Source organism: Taudactylus pleione, unplaced genomic scaffold, assembly GCF_031769625.1.
Source record: "Taudactylus pleione unplaced genomic scaffold, aTauple2 ptg000117l, whole genome shotgun sequence".
Taxonomy (NCBI): Eukaryota; Metazoa; Chordata; class Amphibia; order Anura; family Myobatrachidae; genus Taudactylus; species Taudactylus pleione.
Window position 1 is genome coordinate 19,412,743 of NW_028284519.1, and position 20,583 is coordinate 19,433,325.

The 20,583-nt window shown below is 45.6% G+C and overlaps 1 protein-coding gene across 2 annotated transcripts in view; it reads left to right on the plus strand.

The window, feature by feature from the left end:
* The first annotated feature begins 6,699 nt into the window (after positions 1 to 6,699).
* Positions 6,700 to 20,583, plus strand: part of LOC148524683 (inactive hydroxysteroid dehydrogenase-like protein 1) — a 62,610-nt gene continuing 48,726 nt past the window's right edge. The window contains exons 1-2 of one of the 2 annotated variants that reach the window (XM_088471900.1): positions 6,714 to 6,807; positions 16,363 to 16,472. The gene's annotated coding sequence lies outside the window, so the exon portion shown is untranslated. Of the gene's footprint in view, positions 6,808 to 16,362; positions 16,473 to 20,583 lie in introns of both variants that reach the window. The other variant, XM_088471899.1, reaches the window with a different exon arrangement.

Consider the following 20,583-nt stretch of genomic DNA (forward strand, 5'->3'; position numbering starts at 1 on the left):
GGCTTGGGTCAACATCTCTCCAGAGGTCTTCTGTCCAATTGTGCAATCAATGCCACGTCGTGTTGCTGCACTTAGTTTGCCAAGGCAGGAGAGAGGAACTGCAAAAGTTTTGACAGGTGCAGGGTGCTAGAATGATTGCTATTTCTTCTTCCTGGGTGCCCTTGCTGTATGATGCAGAGTTCTGAATGGAAAGTCCACTATGTGGAAAAACACAGGCACGTCATTCACAGGATTTAACAAAGAATAATTTCTATAGATGCAAAATCCTGTCACCAATGTTTCTGTGTAATACCCGGCAGAGCCAGGCTTAAGCTCCGCCCCCGTATTTAAGCCCCGCCTCCTGGTGACATCATCTGTCAATCACCAGGAGGACAGGAGGAAGCAGGCTGAAAAGTGGGCATGGCCTCACGGGGAAAAGGGGGCGTGGCCTCGCGGGAGCGCGAAAAAGTGTCCTTGGAGGGAGAAGAAGGAGTGTGGCCATCTTAGGCTGGGGCCGCGGGACGGGAGGAGGGAGGTCCCGCGGTTCCCTGAGGTTCAGGGGAGGGAGCATGGCTGCTGCCATGAGCCACATCTCATATGTACAGGGCAATGCCCCTGTAATGCAGAAAGGGGCCCCCTGCTAGAAGCCCCTAGGCTATAAGGGGTCTTAAAGCCCCTGGATACAGACAAGGGGGAGGAGTCACCCTTCCCCACAGTCCTGCAAGGGAGCTGCTATATGAGGAGCAGCACTATTGATAATGAGACTCCCTTCTGAGAAGAGGATTGGGGAGTGCTGCAGATGTAGCAGCTGGAAGCAGAGTGCCTGTTAGAGTGAGGAAGTCACTGCAGAGGAAGTGCTGCCTGATGCCACAGTGGAGGATGAGAGATCTCCTGTGAAGAGACAGCCCATGTGATGAGAGGATGAGTGTCTGTGATGCATAATGCTGGATCCCTGGTTGATAGCCCCTGGAGAAGTGCCCCATAGTGAGGGAGTGCTTAGAGTAAAATGGCAGTGTGGCTAGAGGGGAGTCCTATAGAAGAATCCTGTGTAACCATGTGCTGAAGTAGAGAAGCCCAGCAGTGAAAGGGTTAATGGTCTGCATGAAGTTGCCAGCATATCAGATGAAAGGTCCCTGGATAGTGGGACTTGTACTAGAGGCAGAGTTCTGGGATATACAGGACGTTAGTATGCCTGAAGAAAGTGTATGCAGGGTGATGGAAGGAGAGAGGGTCCCTGTGTAATGGGATGTGCCGCACGTTAGCAGTCTCTCGTGAGGATAGAGACGAGTGCGATGAACTTCGAATCTGGAGTCCCCTGTATGCTGTATGAAGTTTTGTTGGGCTGACATGTGTAGAACTACAGAGCCCAGCAACACCGGGTATGTGCTACTATTTCACTGCTGTGTCATATGTTTAAGTCTGCGCTGGAGGTGTTCGTTTGGAGTGGAACGTAACCAATCTATAACCATTAAGCGTAAAACACAGCATTTACCATCTGCTGCAAGAATTGTGCTGGAGGACGTTAGTGAAGTAGAGCTTGTAACCGTTACGCTTACTGTGCTGGAGGATATGGAGGAGTGTAAATAAAGTTTTCCTGTTATTGCATCATGAGATGGTCTGGCGCCCAACATTTCTTTATTGCACCGCACCTGTTGTCCACATGTGTTCCCTCCATCAGGTACTTTGTGCTAAGCACCTGAGTATTCGGGGGCCCTGCTGGTCATGGATGCCATACCCACGCCATAGCCGGAGCAAAGAAGGGTCACCGGGAAGAGGTGAGAGACAGTATTCAGTAGGGATGTGCAGGCTCGGTTCTACTCGGTTCAATACGTACTCCATGTAAGTGTACGACAGTACCAGTAGGGTTTCACATTTGGCGCCCAACGTGGGGCATATGGCAACAATTTGAGGAGGCGGCGTTAGCACATGTGTGGGACTTCGAGACTTTGTGCAGTGCACCCAGCCGGAGCAACACCCTTGGGGGCACTTTCTTTGGCCATCTCAAAGTGTCCGCAGATACCAAGGGACATAGGGGAATGAAGTCCCTGCTTAATTTGGGAAGTTTGTTTATTGGGAGGGGCCCATGAGAGCCACCTGTCTCTTTTGACCCAGGCGGGGGGAGACAAGGGCAGGCGAGGGCAGGTTCTCTGTGTTTGAAAAATTGCCATGCGTTTGCAGTAACCTAGCGGTTCAGCTAGGAAGGACACCTGTGACTCATGTTGTTAGTTTAAGAGGGTGAGCGTGGCATATTTTGCATTGTGGGTGATGTCCTAATATCTGGATTGCTCAGAACTTTTTACATGCTCCTGTGATTTCTATATTGATATGCTATGTTTCTGTTGTGCAATTTTTTATGTGTTTTCAATGTTATGCATGTTTTTCTATTGTATACTCGTGTGAGTCAGATGTGAACGGGCATGAATGTGCGTATGTGTGTGTGCCAGTTTAGCTACAGTAGGCATAGTGGAAATGCCTAGTTTTAGAGGGGGAGTAATGTAATACCTGGCAGAGCCAGGCTTAAGCTCCGCCCCCGTATTTAAGCCCCACCTCCTGGTGACATCATCTGTCAATCACCAGGAGGAAGCATGCTGAAAAGGGGGCGTGGCCTCACTGGGAAAAGGGGGCGTGGCCTCGCGGGAGCGCGAAAAAGTGTCCTTGGAGGGAGAAGAAGGAGTGTGGCCATCTTAGGCTGGGGCCGCGGGACGGGAGGAGGGAGGTCCCGCGGTTCCCTGAGGTTCAGGGGAGGGAGCATGGCTGCTGCCATGAGCCACATCTCATATGTACAGGGGAATGCCCCTGTAATGCAGAAAGGGGCCCCCTGCTAGAAGCCCCTAGGCTATAAGGGGTCTTGAAGCCCCTGGATACAGACAAGGGGGGGGAGTCACCCTTCCCCACAGTCCTGCAAGGGAGCTGCTATATGAGGAGCAGCACTATTGATAATGAGACTCCCTTCTGAGAAGAGGATTGGGGAGTGCTGCAGATGTAGCAGCTGGAAGCAGAGTGCCTGTTAGAGTGATGAAGTCACTGCAGAGGAAGTGCTGCCTGATGCCACAGTGGAGGATGAGAGATCTCCTGTGAAGAGACAGCCCATGTGATGAGAGGGTGAGTGTCTGTGATGTGTAATGCTGGATCCCTGGTTGATAGCCCCTGGAGAAGTGCCCCATAGTGAGGGAGGGCTCAGTGCAAAATGGCAGTGTGGCTAGAGGGGAGTCCTATAGAAGAATCCTGGGTAACCATGTGCTGAAGTAGAGAAGCCCAGCAGTGAAAGGGTTAATGGTCTGCATGAAGTTGCCAGCATGTCAGATGAAAGGTCCCTGGATAGTGGGACTTGTATTAGAGGCAGAGTTCTGGGATATACAGGACGTTAGTATGCCTGAAGAAAGTGTATGCAGGGTGATGGAAGGAGAGAGGGTCCCTGTGTAATGGGATGTGCCGCACGTTAGCAGGCTCTCATGAAGATAGAGATGAGTGCGATGAGCTTCGAATCTGGAGTCCCCTGTATGCTGTATGAAGTTTTGTTTGGCTGACGTGTAGAACTACTGAGCCCAGCAACACCGGGTATGTGCTACTATTTCACTGCTGTGTCATATGTTTAAGTCTGCGCTGGAGGTGTTCGTTTGGAGTGGAACATAACCAATCTATAACCATTAAGCGTAAAACACAGCATTTACCATCTGCTGCAAGAATTGTGCTGGAGGACGTTAGTGAAGTAGAGCTTGTAACCGTTACGCTTACTGTGCTAGAGGATATGGAGGAGTGTAAATAAAGTTTTCCTGTTACAACAAAAACAAAGGGAAAGAAAGGATAATAGTCTGGTGCACTTTAGGGATCGCTGTGGTTTAGATCAATTTCTCTGTTTGCATAATAAAATATAACTTTTATTCAGATTCATTAAAAGATAATATTAGGTCCAAAATCGTTGGAAGGCGAAATAATTTAAAATAGAGTAGAATGTGTAATATCTATACATAGATATATAAGAAACAAAAAGATGTGATTTAAAATATCATTATCGCCGGTCTGTTTAATGTATATATATATAATATTTATAATTTTTCTGGATCTTATGTACTGTTAGTTTATTATATTCTTAAACAGTAATCCTATATTGCTCTCAGTACAATTTTGATATCATGGGGAATGTACTCCCTGATACTGTCGAGATCAATGTGAAATATCCCCAGTATTGAGTAAACCGATAGTTGTTTATTAATAAAATCTTTAAATGGACAGATTAGTATCCACTGAGTATTCACTTGATTCACAATGTAGCAGTTTATTTTTCATTGGTTATCAGAGGAATGAGTTTGTTAATATCAGGATACAATTGTATCTACTCAATAATGCTTATAATGGTAGTTCTGAAGCTGTTTTTTTTATATATTATCTCTTGTTCACTCATGAGTTGATTTACTACATAGCATTTCAAAACTCTCTAGAATAGTATGACTGTGATCACAAAGATATTATTACAATAGGATAGTTGTTCTGGGTATAAATTCCTTTCAACACAACATCAGTTATAAGACCCAACTTCCTTAGAAAATAATTGTATCTATATCTGATACAAAGTGATCAGTCATGTCTGCCTGTGGAAACACATGCCATTCCATTAGCCTATATTTTCGTGTATAAGCGCTATATTTCTCCTATGCGGGCTCTCTTTGTATGCCGCTAGGGTTTATACACGTGGCTACATCGACAGTATCATGATTTCCAGTTTCAATCATTTAGGTATGTTATACATGTTTAAGCATGCAATTGTGCTATCAGACCGGCGGCAGTGCTATTGGACCTAATATTATCTTTTAATGAATCTGAATAAAAGTTATATTTTATTATGCAAACAGAGAAATTGATCTAAACCACAGCGATCCCTAAAGTGCATTGGACTATTATCCTTTCTTTCCCTTTGTTTTTGTTGTACTATTATAGGATTGTCAGGTAGCACCTTCATACCAATCTATTATCATTGTAAGACAAAATTTATGAAGAATTAGGGTATTAGATCATACCACTTTATCTCTGTATCAGTAAGAATTATAGATATATGTTGGTGCGAGATCCCATCTTCTTGTGGATTCTCTTGAAAGTTTTCCTGTTATTGCATCATGAGATGGTCTGGCGCCCAACATTTCTTTATTGCACTGCACCTGTTGTCCACATGTGTTCCCTCCATCAGGTACTTTGTGCTAAGCACCCGAGTATTCGGGGGCCCTGCTGGTCATGGATGCCATACCCACGCCATAGCCGGAGCAAAGACGGGTCACCGAGAAGAGGTGAGAGACAGTATTCAGGTACTCCATGTAAGTGTACCACAGTACCAGTAGGGTTTCACATTTGGGCTACACAGAGCCCCGTCTTCAGGGTGCAATCATAATGCACACTCAATTATAGTCAAAGTCTGAGTGCTTGGTTATAGTAAGCATATATAGCATTCCTGTAGTGTCCAGAAAAAAAAAATGTTTAAAAAATGTGTTTGAACAACATCAGAGAAAAGCCATCAGTCACAGTCCGAACAAGTCTCATCTTACTCAGGCTGGCCGGCTTGCGAGGCCCGGAAACTGCATCCGTGGATGCCCTCGCCCCGCTCTGCCCCTTAAATGCCTCTACCTGTCAACCAGGCAGAGGCATAGCATGGGCTGCATGTGATTACTCTGGACCTGTTGTGCACATGCGCAGATTCCCGATAATCAGGAATCTGAGTTCAGCATTACACTTGGGAGTATTTATCAAAACTTGGAGAAAAATAAAATTGTTAGAGATAAAGAACTAACCAATCATCTTCTAACATTTTACAGGCTGTTTGAAAAATGGCTGGAGCTAATTGGTTGGTACTTTATCTCTCACAATTTTATCTCTCTCCAAGTTTTGATAAATACTCCCCTATCATAAATACTCCCCTACCATAATATTTATCTTCTAACATTCTATATCTACTGTCTAAATTTATTGACACAGGCCATGATTCAGCAACACATGTAAGTGCGCTACTGAGCGCAGATTGTCGATGGTCGGAAATCTGAGCAGGCGCCGAACTCATACTGCACATATGCTGTACGGGTCCTGCGTGATCACACACAGAGCGGCAGCAGTTTGTGGGCAGGGAGTGGGTGGCGATGGCCTCTGTTTCCCAAAATGGAGGCGTGTTGCCGCCGTTGGGTGGGGGGGGGGAGCGAGGAGGCCAGGATCTCCGTTGGCTGACAGAGATTTCCTGGTTTCTTTCACTCATCTGCAATGGATGGCCAGCATGTCCCCATGGTCACTCAGCCGGCCGGGGGACAGACAGCTTGGAACATTAATGCATGCAGGTGGCATGACGCCTCCTGCTGAAGTACCAGTTATGCGTGCAGCTTTGCAATCCCATCCACTGCTGATTCAGGCCCATAATATCCAGAGTGGATAAGACATGATAAGACATCACATACTCTTAAAGCTCCCCAATTATGCCAATACAATTATATCCTAGATACAGATTGCTCCTGCGTTAGTAATTACATACTGGATACAATTCCTAAATAGATTACATTATTATTCATCTACACTAATAAATCATGTGCACAATATCAGTCTGTCATTATAAATTAAACTGGGTTGATTTAGTACTGCCTGGATGTCATGGCAGGACAAGATAACATCTATTGCTCAAGACTTCAGAAGACTGTAATTCAGGTGTGTCAGCCTCCAAACAGCTGCCGTTTTCCCCAATCCAACTATAAATGTGGCATTTAGGGATTATCTCTGTCACATAAGGGAGGCAGGACACTTGTGGACCACGTTTTGAAACAGATTTGGCCAACCAGAATATTATTTCCCATCATCTGAAACGTGAGTTATATTCCCAATAAACCTTGTTATAAAAGTACTTATTCCCCCTTTTGTTTGATTTAAAAGAAATTGATGTTACAAAATTTATGTTTGAAAATTAATATGTAAACTGGTGGCTTTCTAGTAATATCTAGAATTTAGTTAAATCCCAAACATTCTGGTACATTTCTTTCTTGTACAATCGCCATGGGTGGAATAGTAAAACTCAATATATATTGTTTATTATAGATGAATGCAGAGGGAGGTAAGGTTCTGTTATTAGGTATATAACTGTCAGATTGCCTGGAAGAAAAGGCACCTAGTGAACCCAGCATACTGTGCTGCTGCATTGGGATGGGTACGGAATGCTGGCGCTCGGGATCCCGGCGGTTAGAGTCATGATGTCAGGATCCCTACAGGGTTAGGATACCGACACCTGTTGGCAGTGCCGGACAAGCCATGTGGCACTTCTGGCCGTGTCGGACTAGGGTCCACTTCAACACCGGAAGAGTCGGGTCGCTGCAGACCCGGTTCCAGGGTGAACGGCGCCAACTCGGGAATATCCTGGGTTGGTGCCGACCCAGTTCCAGGTCTGATCCGGAGTGGAACCCTGTTCCTAACTCCGGGTCAGTCTCGGATCTTAGGTATAAAATAGGTGTAAATGGAATACTGAATATAGGTTTACAGGTAATAAATAGGTCATATAGGTATATGTGGTTATAAAAAAGTAGGTGACTGTACCAGAGCACCAGACTTAGACACTGAGGACTACTGTATGAACTACGGGCTATAAATTAATACGGGTTCATAATATCATTATTGGTCCATAGAAGATAAATGACAACTTGACAAGTGTTGATACCAGCACCTAAATAAGAGTTAACCAGTCACATAGTATTGCTTGCCTTTTTTAAGTATGTTTCATATTAATATTTATAAGTAAAATTTTTTTTTTTACTATTTACTAGCTGTTCACATTAGTTGAATTGGTTGTCTCTAAGAGGCTGCATGCGTGTTTGCGAAAGCGAACCCGCATGATAAAATTTGCGCACATCCAGGCAAAGTGCACATGAGAAATACAAGATTCAATTAGCAATGGCAATTCACGGGACTCACATCAAGGTCACATGACTTTTCTACAAAAGGTGACCTGGGAGAAGTGCATTAATGAAAATGGGAAAATAATCGGGGACACCAGAAAAGGGAGAACTGAGATAGCAGGACCATATAGAAGGAGGTTAGAGGGCTTGATTCAGCACGGATCGCAATTGCGATCGCAGCTGGGTAATTGCACGCAATGAAGCTGCAACAATATGCTAATATCTGCCACTGCTCAGTCAGCATAGAGACACCCACTGCTGCTTTCCCACATCTGTAATACCTCGCAGTCCTGCATATACATCTGTAACATCGAAGGACATTGGCCTGTCACGCACAATTACAGCAAATCTGACCCATCGGAGAAATTGCAAGTCTCGTCGCACGCACTGAGTACTCAAGCTGTGTATGCACTCGCAGTGGATAATTTATGCACGCCCATGAAACAGCGTTCGGTCGGACAGACACGCCTGCGTTCTTCCGACCACTCCCATGTCACCACCCCCAAACGCTCACACTCTGTCACTTACTCTGCAATGAATTCCTCTGTTCGTGCATAATCACAGTACGGCTTACACGCATGAGCAATGGCTAACAATCGCTCAATCTGCGTACGCAGTTGCAATTACGATCTGTGGTGAATCAGGTCCAGAGGCCATAAGGAAAGTATTGAGGGTTCTTATATGGTGTCAAGTGGATGATTTATACATTTAATTAATAGTGGAAAAATAATCATGAGTGAGTGTTTTTCAGATATTTTCACATATATCCCAGTGTCCCTGATTCATAAACATAGCAGTCTCAATGTTATTTTTTATCTCCCAAATATTTATTGTACATGTTATATTTGAAGTATATTTAATGTTTAAACAAATGACAAGGTGTAAGATAGTTAATAAAAATATAGGTTGGGTACAGGAATATAGTTCGGGATCCGGGCGGTCACAATCCCGACACCGGCATCCTGACAGGGTTAGGATACAGACACCTGCCGGTTGATATCGTAATCCTCCCCCTCTACCTTCCCCTAACCCTCCTTCCCTAGTGCATAAGCCTAACCTCCCCCCCAAGTGCCTAAACCTAATCTTTAATATGACTGCATCCCTAAAAATATGTATATTATGCACAGCAATGCAAAATAGTTTTCTTTCTGTCAACTATACAAAAAACTTTGAATGCGGTTGTGAGAAGTAAGTACACTGTTAGTATCTGACTCGCTATTTTACCTCCCGTGGCCTCTGGCAGTTTCCAGAAAAGGCAGCCGATGGTTCTGTATGCCCCTTATGGGGGCAGGAGAGGGGGAGGCTTAGGAATACTGGAACAGTGTGCCCACAGCTGCCCTACCACCGTAATTACATACCAGCCCACCACCTGGCACCTCCCTACCCACACTGCTTCCCTAACTACCCCCATCATTACATTCTAGCCCAACCCCTGGCATCTCTACCCACTGCTGCCCTATCTACCCCCATCATTACATACCAACCCACCCCCTATCCACTGCTACCCTAACTACCCCAGTTACAGCAAATGTGACCCGTCTGAGAAATTGCAAGTCTCATCGCACGCAGTCAAGCTGCGTATGCAATCACAGTGGCTAATTTGTGCATGGCCATGTAACAGCATTCGAACGGACAGACACGCCTGCATTTCTCCCACTCCCTGGCACTCCCTACCCACTGCTGTCCTAACTACCCCTATCGTTACATAACAGCCCACTCCCTAACACCTCCCTACCCACTGCTGTCCTAACTACCCCTATCATTACATAACAGCCCACTCCCTGGCACCTCCCTATCCACTGCTGTCTTAACTACCCCTATCATTACATAACAGCCCAGTCCCTGGCATCTCCCTACCCACTGCTGTCCTAACTACCCCTATCATTACATAACAGCCCACTCCCTGGCACCTCCCTACCCACTGCTGTCCTAACTACCCCTATCGTTACATAACAGCCCACTCCCTAGCACCTCCCTACCCACTGCTGTCCTAACTACCCCTATCATTACATAACAGCCCACTCCCTGGCACCTCCCTACCCACTGCTGTCCTAACTACCCCTATCATTACATAACAGCCCACTCCCTGGCACCTCCCTACCCACTGCTGTCCTAACTACCCCTATCATTACATAACAGCCCACTCCCTGGCACCCCCTTAGCCACTGCTACTCTACCCTCATCATTACATACTAGCCCACTCTCTGGCACCTCTACCTACTGCTACCCTACGTACCCCCATCATTACATACCAGCCCACCCCCCTACTCACTATTACCCTAAGTACCCTCATCAGTACATAATAGCCCACTCCCTGGCACTCTGTAACCACTGCTGCCCTAACTACCTCCATGATTGCATACCAGACCACACCCTGGCACCCCCTACCCACTGCTGCTCTAACTAGCCCCATCATTACATACTAGACTAACCTCCTTATCAAATAGACAAAGAGATAAACTGAAATGTCCAAAGAGTGGTGCACTTGCGAAAATTAGGTTAACATTTTTTTTATAGAGAGTGAAAAAGTATGAAATACGCGTTTTAAAACTAATGCAGCATCCTCGCTGTACTCCCAAATATTATATTATCATCAATTGTTATGGCATTTATAGATGTCTCTATCTTTTATCAATATTATGCACAATTCAGTAAATTAGATCTATTAGTCAGGAGTCATTCCTGATATTTCAGATTAACATATATATTTAGAGAGCTAACGCTTTTTGATGAATAAACCAGTATCCCATGAGTTATGTTTAATGTTAACAGCTAGACAAGGACAGTGTTTTAATTTAATTAAACTCAATTTATCCTGTATAGTTTCCAGCAGTGGATGACAGGAATTTGTTAGTCCAATGTATGAGACTCGCCACTTATTGTATCTCAAACATGTTCATTAATTCATTAATAAATGATTCTCCCAAAAGGATTATTGCCTTTAGTAGTGGGTGTGTATTGTATATCAAATATTGTTAATACTTCCACATATCTATCTACATTAATTAAGAGTAGAGAGTGGCATATAGGTTTCCCCCAGAAATTCAGGGAGATGTGTAATTTGCAATATATGTAAAGATGTAGTCAGGGAAGTGAATATATAAATCATCATCAAATGATTAGTTTATGCACCCATCTTTCTCATGGTCAGAAAATCTAATGGGAAGATGCATATAAAAATTGATTCACTAGTATATGGTTGTCTCATGTCTGTATTTACAATAGGAAAATATTTCTGTATTTACTATCTCGTTATACTTAATCAGACAGATAGACAGACCAATATTCAATGAATCAAGAACCCACTACTTATCATATTAGGAGCATCTTTCTTTTTCACTCAGTGTTTGTCAGTGAACTGTTGATAGGTAGTTCTCCCAAGATGCTATTATTATAATGGTGAATATATATTCTTTATGTATCCGATGTGGTTAATATTACCACACATCTGTCCTCATACAATGGGAATAAAGAATAATGTATCACTTAACCCAAGAATTGCACTCTTTCATTTATAAAGGTATATACTGCATGATTTTAATAAGAGTGCATTCTGGGAACAAGCAACTATTAACCTTAATGTAATGCAATTCAATCCGCTGGTTGTGGCTTTCTTCCTCCTGAGTCCTCAGAGTGACGGACCACGCTCCTCTCTGTCTGAGCATAGAGCAGCCTGCAGCAGCATTGTCTCCTCCCCCCGCTGATGCCGCTGCTCTGTGTTTGGGCTGCTCCCCCCACTGATGTCATCGCTGGAATTAGTGTGTGCAGCTGCTGTCAATCACAGATGGGTTCAGATCGTCTGTCCCCACCCCTCCCCCACTGACGTTACTACCGCTGTATTCAGTTCATGTAGCTGACCAACTATAGTACCCCCCCCTCCACCCTCCTGCCACCGCCGCATCCAGTGTTGGATTTGCCACACCCCCTGTTATTTACCAGTCGCTGCACAGGAATGCTTAATATAATTCCAACACCCTGTGTACAAACCTGTACTGTGTCTCTGTGGGCAGACAATCGTGACACATGCGTGGTGATGAAAAAACATTGGCTGATTGCATCCTTATCGGCAGAGCGTGCGACGCAGAATCAGGTCCTCAGCATGGAACCATCTTTCCCTATATATTTAGTACGGACAATTAAAGAGAGCAAATGAAAGTCCACACAAACCTTATATAGCCATCATCCTTCCCCAATCATTCATATAAATATCTAATAATATTGTATAGGGGAGGTGCTCCTGGGAATATAAATGAGCATTGATAAACAAAAGTAGAAGAGACATATTTAGTATGGAGCCAGGTTTTCTGGGTATGCACGTGCGGGGAATTAGGGTCTCATTCAGACCCGGTCGCAAGCGCTGATCGCTCGCAACCGGGTCGATGTTAAGGCCCTGCGCATGCGCAGCGGCCGCACTGCGCGTGTGCAAGCCCCGGAGTGAGAGAGAAACTCTCTCGCTCCGGAGCTCACTACTGTGGGGAGTTTTACTGGGGCGGTACACCCATCAAACCGTAACGCAGGTGTCCTAAGGCGAGCTCAGGGAGGACAGAAACCTCCCGTGGAGCAGAATGGCAAAGGGCGGCTGTCGATGGTGATCGACAGCTCGCCCCGTTTAGAAGGCGGGGCGGGGGGTGGCTACACAAATGGAGGCGTTCCCAAGCAAACGCCTGCCGTTTGTGGGCGGCCGCACTAACATCAGCAGTGATGTCAGTTGGGGAGCTTCCTGTTCGATCAGAGCAGGAAGCTCCCTGGGGCTTGCGGTTGCCGAGACCCAACCTTAGGGTCTCGTCGCAAGCCCCGATGGTCGCGATGGTCTTGACCATCGCGACCATCACCCTGGTCGGTCGCTAAGCTGTGGGTGGTAACCCACAGCTTAGCTAGCGACCAGGAGGCCGCACTTAAACAAACAAGCGGCCGCCCTCATTCAGAGAGAGCGATCGCTTCTTGCAACCGCCTCTGTATGAGGGCCTTAGTGTGGATCCAGCTTTTTCAATGCTTCCTATGGATCAGGTTTTTTCACTATATTTTGCAGGGATCTGGCTTTTACCCACACCTTTTGTTTTGCATGTTACCTGAATATAAATATGCTATTGACATTTGGGATATAGAGTATCCAGGTTTTCCGGTGTTATCATATATTAAGTGTACATTTTATAATTCTTCTATGTGAAAATGTTTAATTGATATAAATATGTAATGTGTATTGTTTGGACGTATGCATAATAGAGAACTATCTTACTGTTTTATATTTACTATTATATATTGCCATTAGTGACTTATCTAAGACGTTGTTTGGATTATCGGTGTTTGACCACATATGTAGTTTAAAGCCATTATTGGGATGCTTGACTTATTGTAATGTTGCTAGAGTAATAGTTTGCTAGTCCCACTAATGTTGTTGTTGGACCCCACCTACGGTTGATTTTGTCTGGTCTACATGGGGCACTTTCAGGAAATTTTTCCAGGGCCACTTTAATTTCCCAATCCACCTTTGACTGGGGTATTATTTGGGGCTCCAATTATTATTGCAATGCAATGCGATCTGGGCATAACATTACCGCCCATGATCACATTGCAAGAAGCAATCCTATTGCTGGTGCCTGTCCCTGTGATGTGCCCAGACAGCTACTGGTACCTTACCAGATTTTCATTCCAAATGTCTAGTTTCACCTATGCCCCCTTCCCCCCACGGGGGGCTTAAATAAAAGGTGCCCTGGCAATTAGTGACTTCCCCAATATTTATTTACCTCCTGGAGGGGACCAGTCACAGCAGTGCAAGCACGCCTCTGTACCATGAAGCTCCTTGTCTATTCCACCCAGCTCCGCCCCCATGATCCCCCATAATATGTGTGCACCACTATAACACACTGAACACAGTGATCTTCAGTAAACAGATGTGCAAGCTTCAAAATTCCAGATTCCAGAACCTATGAAGGCAGGTACAAGACGTAAATGTAATAACAGGTGTCTGTATGTGGATGTGTGTGTATTTATATGTGCATGTATATCTATCTATCTATCTATCTATCTATCTATATATATATATATATATATATATATTACACACATAACTGGTGTTCTCTGGCACAGTTATTTTGAGTGTGTTTGAAATTTGTAATTTTTTATTCCCCTTCCTCCCATTTCTGCCTGTTCTTCCCCCAAAGTTCCTGCCGTCTCTACTAGTGTTCCTCCTGGCTCCCCCCCGTGTTACTCCAATCTCCCTGTTTTCCCACCCATCTTCCCTTGTTGTTACCCCCATCTTCCTCCTGTCTCCATCTGTTTTCCCCCCATCTCCTTTTGTTCTTCCCCGTCTTCCTCCCATATACCTCTGTTCTTAACTCTGTGTTCCTCCCGTCTCCCCCTGTTCTCCCCCCTGTGTTCCTCCTGTCCTTTCCCATCCATCTCTTCCTGGTCACCTGAGCAGAGATTCCATGTGGGTTCCGATATGCGACCGCAGCTTTTTTTATTCTTTCTATGTGGCAGTCACCAGCTGGTGTTGTGGAGGAGCCTCCAGTCAGGCCTATTAAGAAAATTGCTGTGGTGTAGGAGTGGGTGGGTAAGTGGAAGTAGGGTGGTGGGTGACTGAGGGCAGCCAGAGGAATATGTCCTCAGAGTTGCAGGGGCACCTCACTGTAACATCAGTGTGAGATCAGTGTGAGTTGTCACGACCTAGGGAGGGGGATTAGTGTGCCTGCACTAGGCTGACATTAGTGACGTTATATAACAAACATTTTATGCATCGCATTATGATGTATATCTTTGTCTATTTTATGCCTTATTTTCAGTATAGTAATCCATAAGTATACTGTAGCTCTAACTATGTCAGGCATATAAGGTAGTCTGTATTATTAACACCTTGTTGTTCTATTTAATGTACTTTCCCACTATTAGTAAATATTCCTGAGACAGAGTTAACCAAAAGACAGTGGGTCTGATTCAGAGGTGAGCGCTATGTCGATGCTGCACACAAATGGTTGATATCTTCAGCCTACGTATGCGTCAGAGATGCACTATACATGCGTCCCGATGATTACCACCGGGAGATGGAGAACAAATTTAGGCACGCAGAGAGGCCATTTCAGTGGCATTCCTAGGATGTAATCGGGGCATTACTGTGTGGGGCGTAGTATGGCGTAAGGGGCGTTACTGTGTGATGTAACGTGAATTAAAGGCACTGCTGTGCGGTGTAATGTGATGAAGGGGCACTACTGTGTGGCATAATTTGAATTGGGGGTACTATTGTGTGGTCATGCCCATTCCCAACGAGCCCAAACCTGTTTTTTATTTTGGCACTCGTCTTCGGCGCGCACCTTCCATGTTTCTATTGTTGAGGGGGGCACCAATGCCTTTTATGTACCAAAATGTGTAGTAACAGCTCTCCTTTGTTGTACACAGATGTGTCCTTCTCTGGGTTCAGCACCCCTGCCCTAAAAAAATCCTACAGTGAATGCTATATAATCTTCTACAACTGCTAAGCTAGTGCTTGGTCAAATGGGAAAATGCCTTCACTTTTCTTTGGGTGCGATCTACACCAATCACGTGCCAGCTTTGCCTAACAGAATCAACCAAATACCAAATGTATGACTATGGCACATGTTTAAATCCCCTGCAGGATGTGCTCTTTTGTGTGTATTTTAATACAGAGAATGATGTACACTTTTATGTTGTTCTAATATTACTTATATGTGTAAGAGCATAGACTAAGCAGTGGGAGGAGTCTGGAATAGTAAGGGGAGGAGTCTATGCCAGGAGCCAGCTGCTGACACCGAGGTGGGCCTGTGTGTGTTTTAAAATGCCAGGGCCTACTTTTAGTCGCAGCCCGGCCCTGCCTGTTGGTAGGCATCCTAACCCCCAGAGCCATAACTAGAGTGGTGTGACCAGTGCCATGGCACAGAGCAACGCAGGGCAGAGGGCGCTGTGTGGTCTGACAGTTTTCCTGTTTATTATCATTCTCACTTGTAGCTTCCTCTTTTTTTATCCCCAGCAGCTCCTGGCTCTCCTATCTCTTCCCTGGATGAGGCCATGGCCCCTTTTCAGGTGCACTATCTTATGTCCATATTAAAAAAATGGGTGGGGGGGGGGCGCCAATGCTCTCTCTGGTACAGGTCACCAAAAAGTCTAGTTAGGGCCCTGCTGACCCCCCTTCTCTCCCTACCATAACTCTCCCTCCCTGATGCCTGAACTTAACCTCCCCCCTAGTGCCTAAACATAACCCCGCCCCCGCACCCTAAACCTAACCCCCCTGGTGCCTAAACCTAACCCGCCCCTAGTGCCTAACCCCTAACCCTCCTCCTAACCCTACTACTTACCTTCTGGATTCCAGCAGTCGGGATGCTGGCGCCGGGATTCTGATAGGTGTCGGGATTCCGGTTCCGACATTCTGAGCGCTGGAATCCCCATGGTCAGGATATCGACCGCATCCTGCTGCATCATGGAAGGAGGCGGTTCTGCATGTGATTGGGGAAATTTGTTTCAACAGGTGCAGGATTCCTATATTATGTGAATGAAGCCATTGGCAGGTCATGATGACACATTACATCTTGTCCCAATGTTCATCATATATAAAAACACCAAAGGAACATACTAACTGTATGTATAAAAAATACATTTGTTTTTATCTGTATTTTTACTGTTACAAATAAATCACAGGAACAAGTTTAAATATTTAAAGATGAAAAATATTATAAAACAATTACACAGACAAAGCTTGAAATGTACTTTTCCCTCACACAATATTGTCACACTGTTAGTGGAAAATGCAGTGTATTCGTAAAAAATATTGTCACATTGTAAGTGGAAAACGCAGTGTATTCGTAAAAAATATTGTCACACTGTTAGTGGAAAACACAGTGTATTCGTAAAAAATATTGTCACACTGTTAGTGGAAATGCAATGTATTCGTAAAAAAATATTGTGACACTGTTAGTGGAAAATGCAGTGTATTCGTAAAAAATATTGTCACATTGTAAGTGGAAAACGCAGTGTATTCGTAAAAAATATTGTCACACTGTTAGTGGAAAACACAGTGTATTCGTAAAAAATATTGTCACACTGTTAGTGGAAATGCAATGTATTCGTAAAAAAATATTGTGACCCTGTTAGTGGAAAATGCAGTGTATTCGTAAAAAATATTGTCACATTGTAAGTGGAAACCACAGTGTATTCGTAAAAAATATTGTCACAGTGTAAGTGGTTCGGGATGCCGGGCGCCGGTCTCCCGGCATCGGTGAGATGACTGGTGTCTAGATTTAGATGCCTGTCATTTAACCCTCACCGGGATTAAGGTCCGCCAGCTTCCCGACTGCATACCGCTGAGCAGTGGCGTAACTAGGGGGGTCGAGCAGGGTGCGTGCCCTGGGCGCCGTGGGACCGGCGGCATGCGGGGGGCACCGCCGGCCACGGTACCGGCCCGCCCTAGTTAGCCAGTGTAGCGCCGACCGCAGTGAGTGCGGTCAGCGCTACACATTTACACAGGACCGGCGCTAGGCTTCCAGCGCCGGTCCTGTGCTGCACAGCTGAGCCCGTTCCCTCCCCCTGAGCGCTTGCCCAATAGCACCAGGAGGCGGGCTCAGGCTGTGCATAACACACGCATCGCTGCCAGCGCTGGCGCCGATGCGTGTGTTAAACAGCAGCCAATGAGAGTCAGATACAGTAGACTCTCATTGGCTGCTGCAGCACCCACTGCAAGAGCCAGGCTTCCGTCCGGCTCCTGCAGTGGGTAATGGGACAGACGTCATGACATCATGACGTGTCTCCCATAATGCTGAGCGCGCCAGCCCGGGTGGACTGGCGGGCGGCGGCGGCGGAAGCGGTGTCGCGGTCCGGAGCAGCAGTGTGGATTCAGGTAAGTATATTTTTATATATATATTTTTTAAACCTGTCTGCACTACTGGGGGCACAACGGGGGAGGGGGGTGGCTACTACTGGAGGGACCTCTACTGGGGGTGGGGGCTACTACTACTGGGGCACAATTACTGGGAGGACCTCTACTGGGGGTGGGGGCTACTACTACTGGGGCACCATTACTGGGAGGACCTCTACTGGGGTGGGGCTACTACTGGGGGCACTTAATGGGGAGGGGGAACCTCTACTGGGGAATACTACTTGGGGGGGGGAACTACTACTGGGGGCATTATAAAAGGGGCCTACTACTAGGGGCACTGCACTGGGGGGACCACTACTGGGGGCAATAATAGGAAGGACCACTACAGGGGTCACTGGATAGTGGAGATCACTACTGGGGGCCTGCATCAGGGGGACCACTACTGGGGGCACTGCATGGAGGGGGGGGACTACTGCTGGGGGCACTAAATAAGGGGCTTACTGCTAGGGGCACTACACTGGGGGAACACTACAGGGGGCACTAGATAGGGGGGGACCACTACTGGGTGCCTGCATAAGAGGGACCACTACTGGGAAAACTGCATGGGGGGACTACTGCTGGGGGCACTATATAAAGAGCACTGCATAGGGGGGGACTACTACTGGGGGCACTATATAAAGGGCACTGCATATTGGGGGGACTAATACTGGGGTCACTATATAAAGGGCACTGCATAAGGGGATACCACTACTGTGCGCACTGCATTGTGGGGACTGCTACTGGGGGCACTGCATAAAGGGGAACACTACATGGGGCACTGCATTTGGGGGGACCACTACTGGGAGCACTGAATAAGGGGACCTAATTGGGGGCTGTATAAGGGGGATCACTACTGGGGATACTATATAAGGGGCACTTCTATGGGCCTGCATAAGAGGGACCACAACTGCATACTGGGGGTACTGTATAAGGGGCACTACTGGGGTTAAGGTGCATATGGATAGGAATGTTCAGCATGAAAATAAAGGGGTGTGTCATGTTGACATGCCCCATTTTTAAGTGACCACGCCCATTTTTTTTGCACATATTGGGGGGGGGGCTCCCTTTTCATATTTGCCCTGCGCTCCAAACACCCTAGTTACGCCACTGCCGCTGAGATTCACATAAACATATTTTCAAAAGGTGAAAATAGAGGATATGGTTTAATAAATGGAATAAAGCAGCTAAAACTGCATTCTCTGATTTTAGTGTCCCTACTCCCTACCCATGGTCCCTCTACCTGAATTTCAGCGAGTCAGAGGGGCAACTCCATGCAACCATATTCCAGAGTGCAGCTGCTTCTCCTGTAGTCCAGGTCAGAAGATGTGTAGGGAGTGTGGTGATGAAATGTACTAAAATGGAGCTCACATCCACTAAAGTGGACAATTAATCCCCAATCTAACAGGGAGTGCAGCTGTAATTTATACACAACACAGGATGGGATGACGATATAGGCTTGGGTGCTGGTATAATCTGGGGTGATGTATACATCATCTTCTTCACACAATATTAATTTGTCCCCGCTGGAATCCACTATTACAAGTGACTCTGTAATTTTTGCAGAGGTATTTTTCTCGTAGAATTTGTAGTTCATTTTGATGGACATCATCTTTTCACATTTTGGGGAAGTAGTCTCATAGGCCGATCACTGACAATGTTCCCGGCTGTGCTGAAAACTCTTTCTGAGTACACACTGGAGAGTGGGCAGCTCAAGTAAAGCAAAGCCTCCAAATTACCTTTTTTTTTCCTGCCAGTAGTCAAATGGACTGTCTGACATGCCTATTTGGATGCTATCATTAAAATTTTCTAAATAGTCCTAAACCATTCTTTGAATGGTGATCGTATCAGATGGAGTGACGGTAGAGGTGTCATTAATTGTAGGCAATTCTGACCCGACCAGATGTCAAAACTTGGTTGTGTTGACTCAACTGCATCACCAGTGGGTGTTTAGAAAGTTTAGTTTTTTCTCAGCAGATGTACTTGCTGGAGAAACTGAAGGAGAAGCCATCACTGCATCACGAGCCACTTGAGCTGACAATTTGTTTATCAACAGCCCTTCAGATCTGTGTCCGTTAGGAAGAAGAAACAACGTCTTCATCCCTTCTGGGGTGAAAATCCACTCACAGCAGTAGGCATGGCGCTCAAGAATTCTCAAGAAAGACACAATGTTTGACTAAGGGCCGTATTCAATTAGCGGCGAAAACGGACGTTTTTTCACCATAGGTGAAAATGTCAGTTTTTCACCAAAAAACGGTGATATTTTCACCAAGAAACAGGCGAAAACGCAATTGGGAAAAAAAACTGGAGAAAAGTTTTCTCCATTCCAGATCAGGCGAACAAAAATGCAAAATCCCTGTTTTTGGCTAAAAATGTGGTGATTTCTTTCAGAACCCTTTGGACAGCCCCCCTAATAATACTTTAGCAAAAAAAAATCGTAAATTGCGCACTTTGGTGAAAATCGACCGCTGAAATTTCGGTCCAAATTTTTTTTTTTGTGAAAAAGCCGTTTAACGTATTGGGGCTGGTTATTCGGAGTGCCATACGGATGCATCAAGTGTTCTAAACATTGCACGTGGCTGGCGCAGGTGTTTTTTAGCGGTTATAAACAAACACCTGCGCCAGCCACGTGCGATGTTTAAAACAATTGGCGCATCCTTATGGCCCTCTGAAATACCAGCCCCAATACGTTAAACGTATTTTTCGTGGAAAAAAAAATGTTGACTGAAATTTCAGTGCTCGTTTTTCTGCCAAAGTGCACAATTTACGATTTTTTTTCTGCTAAAATATCATTAGGGGGGCTGTCCAAAGTGTTCTGTAAGAAATCCCCACATTTTTACC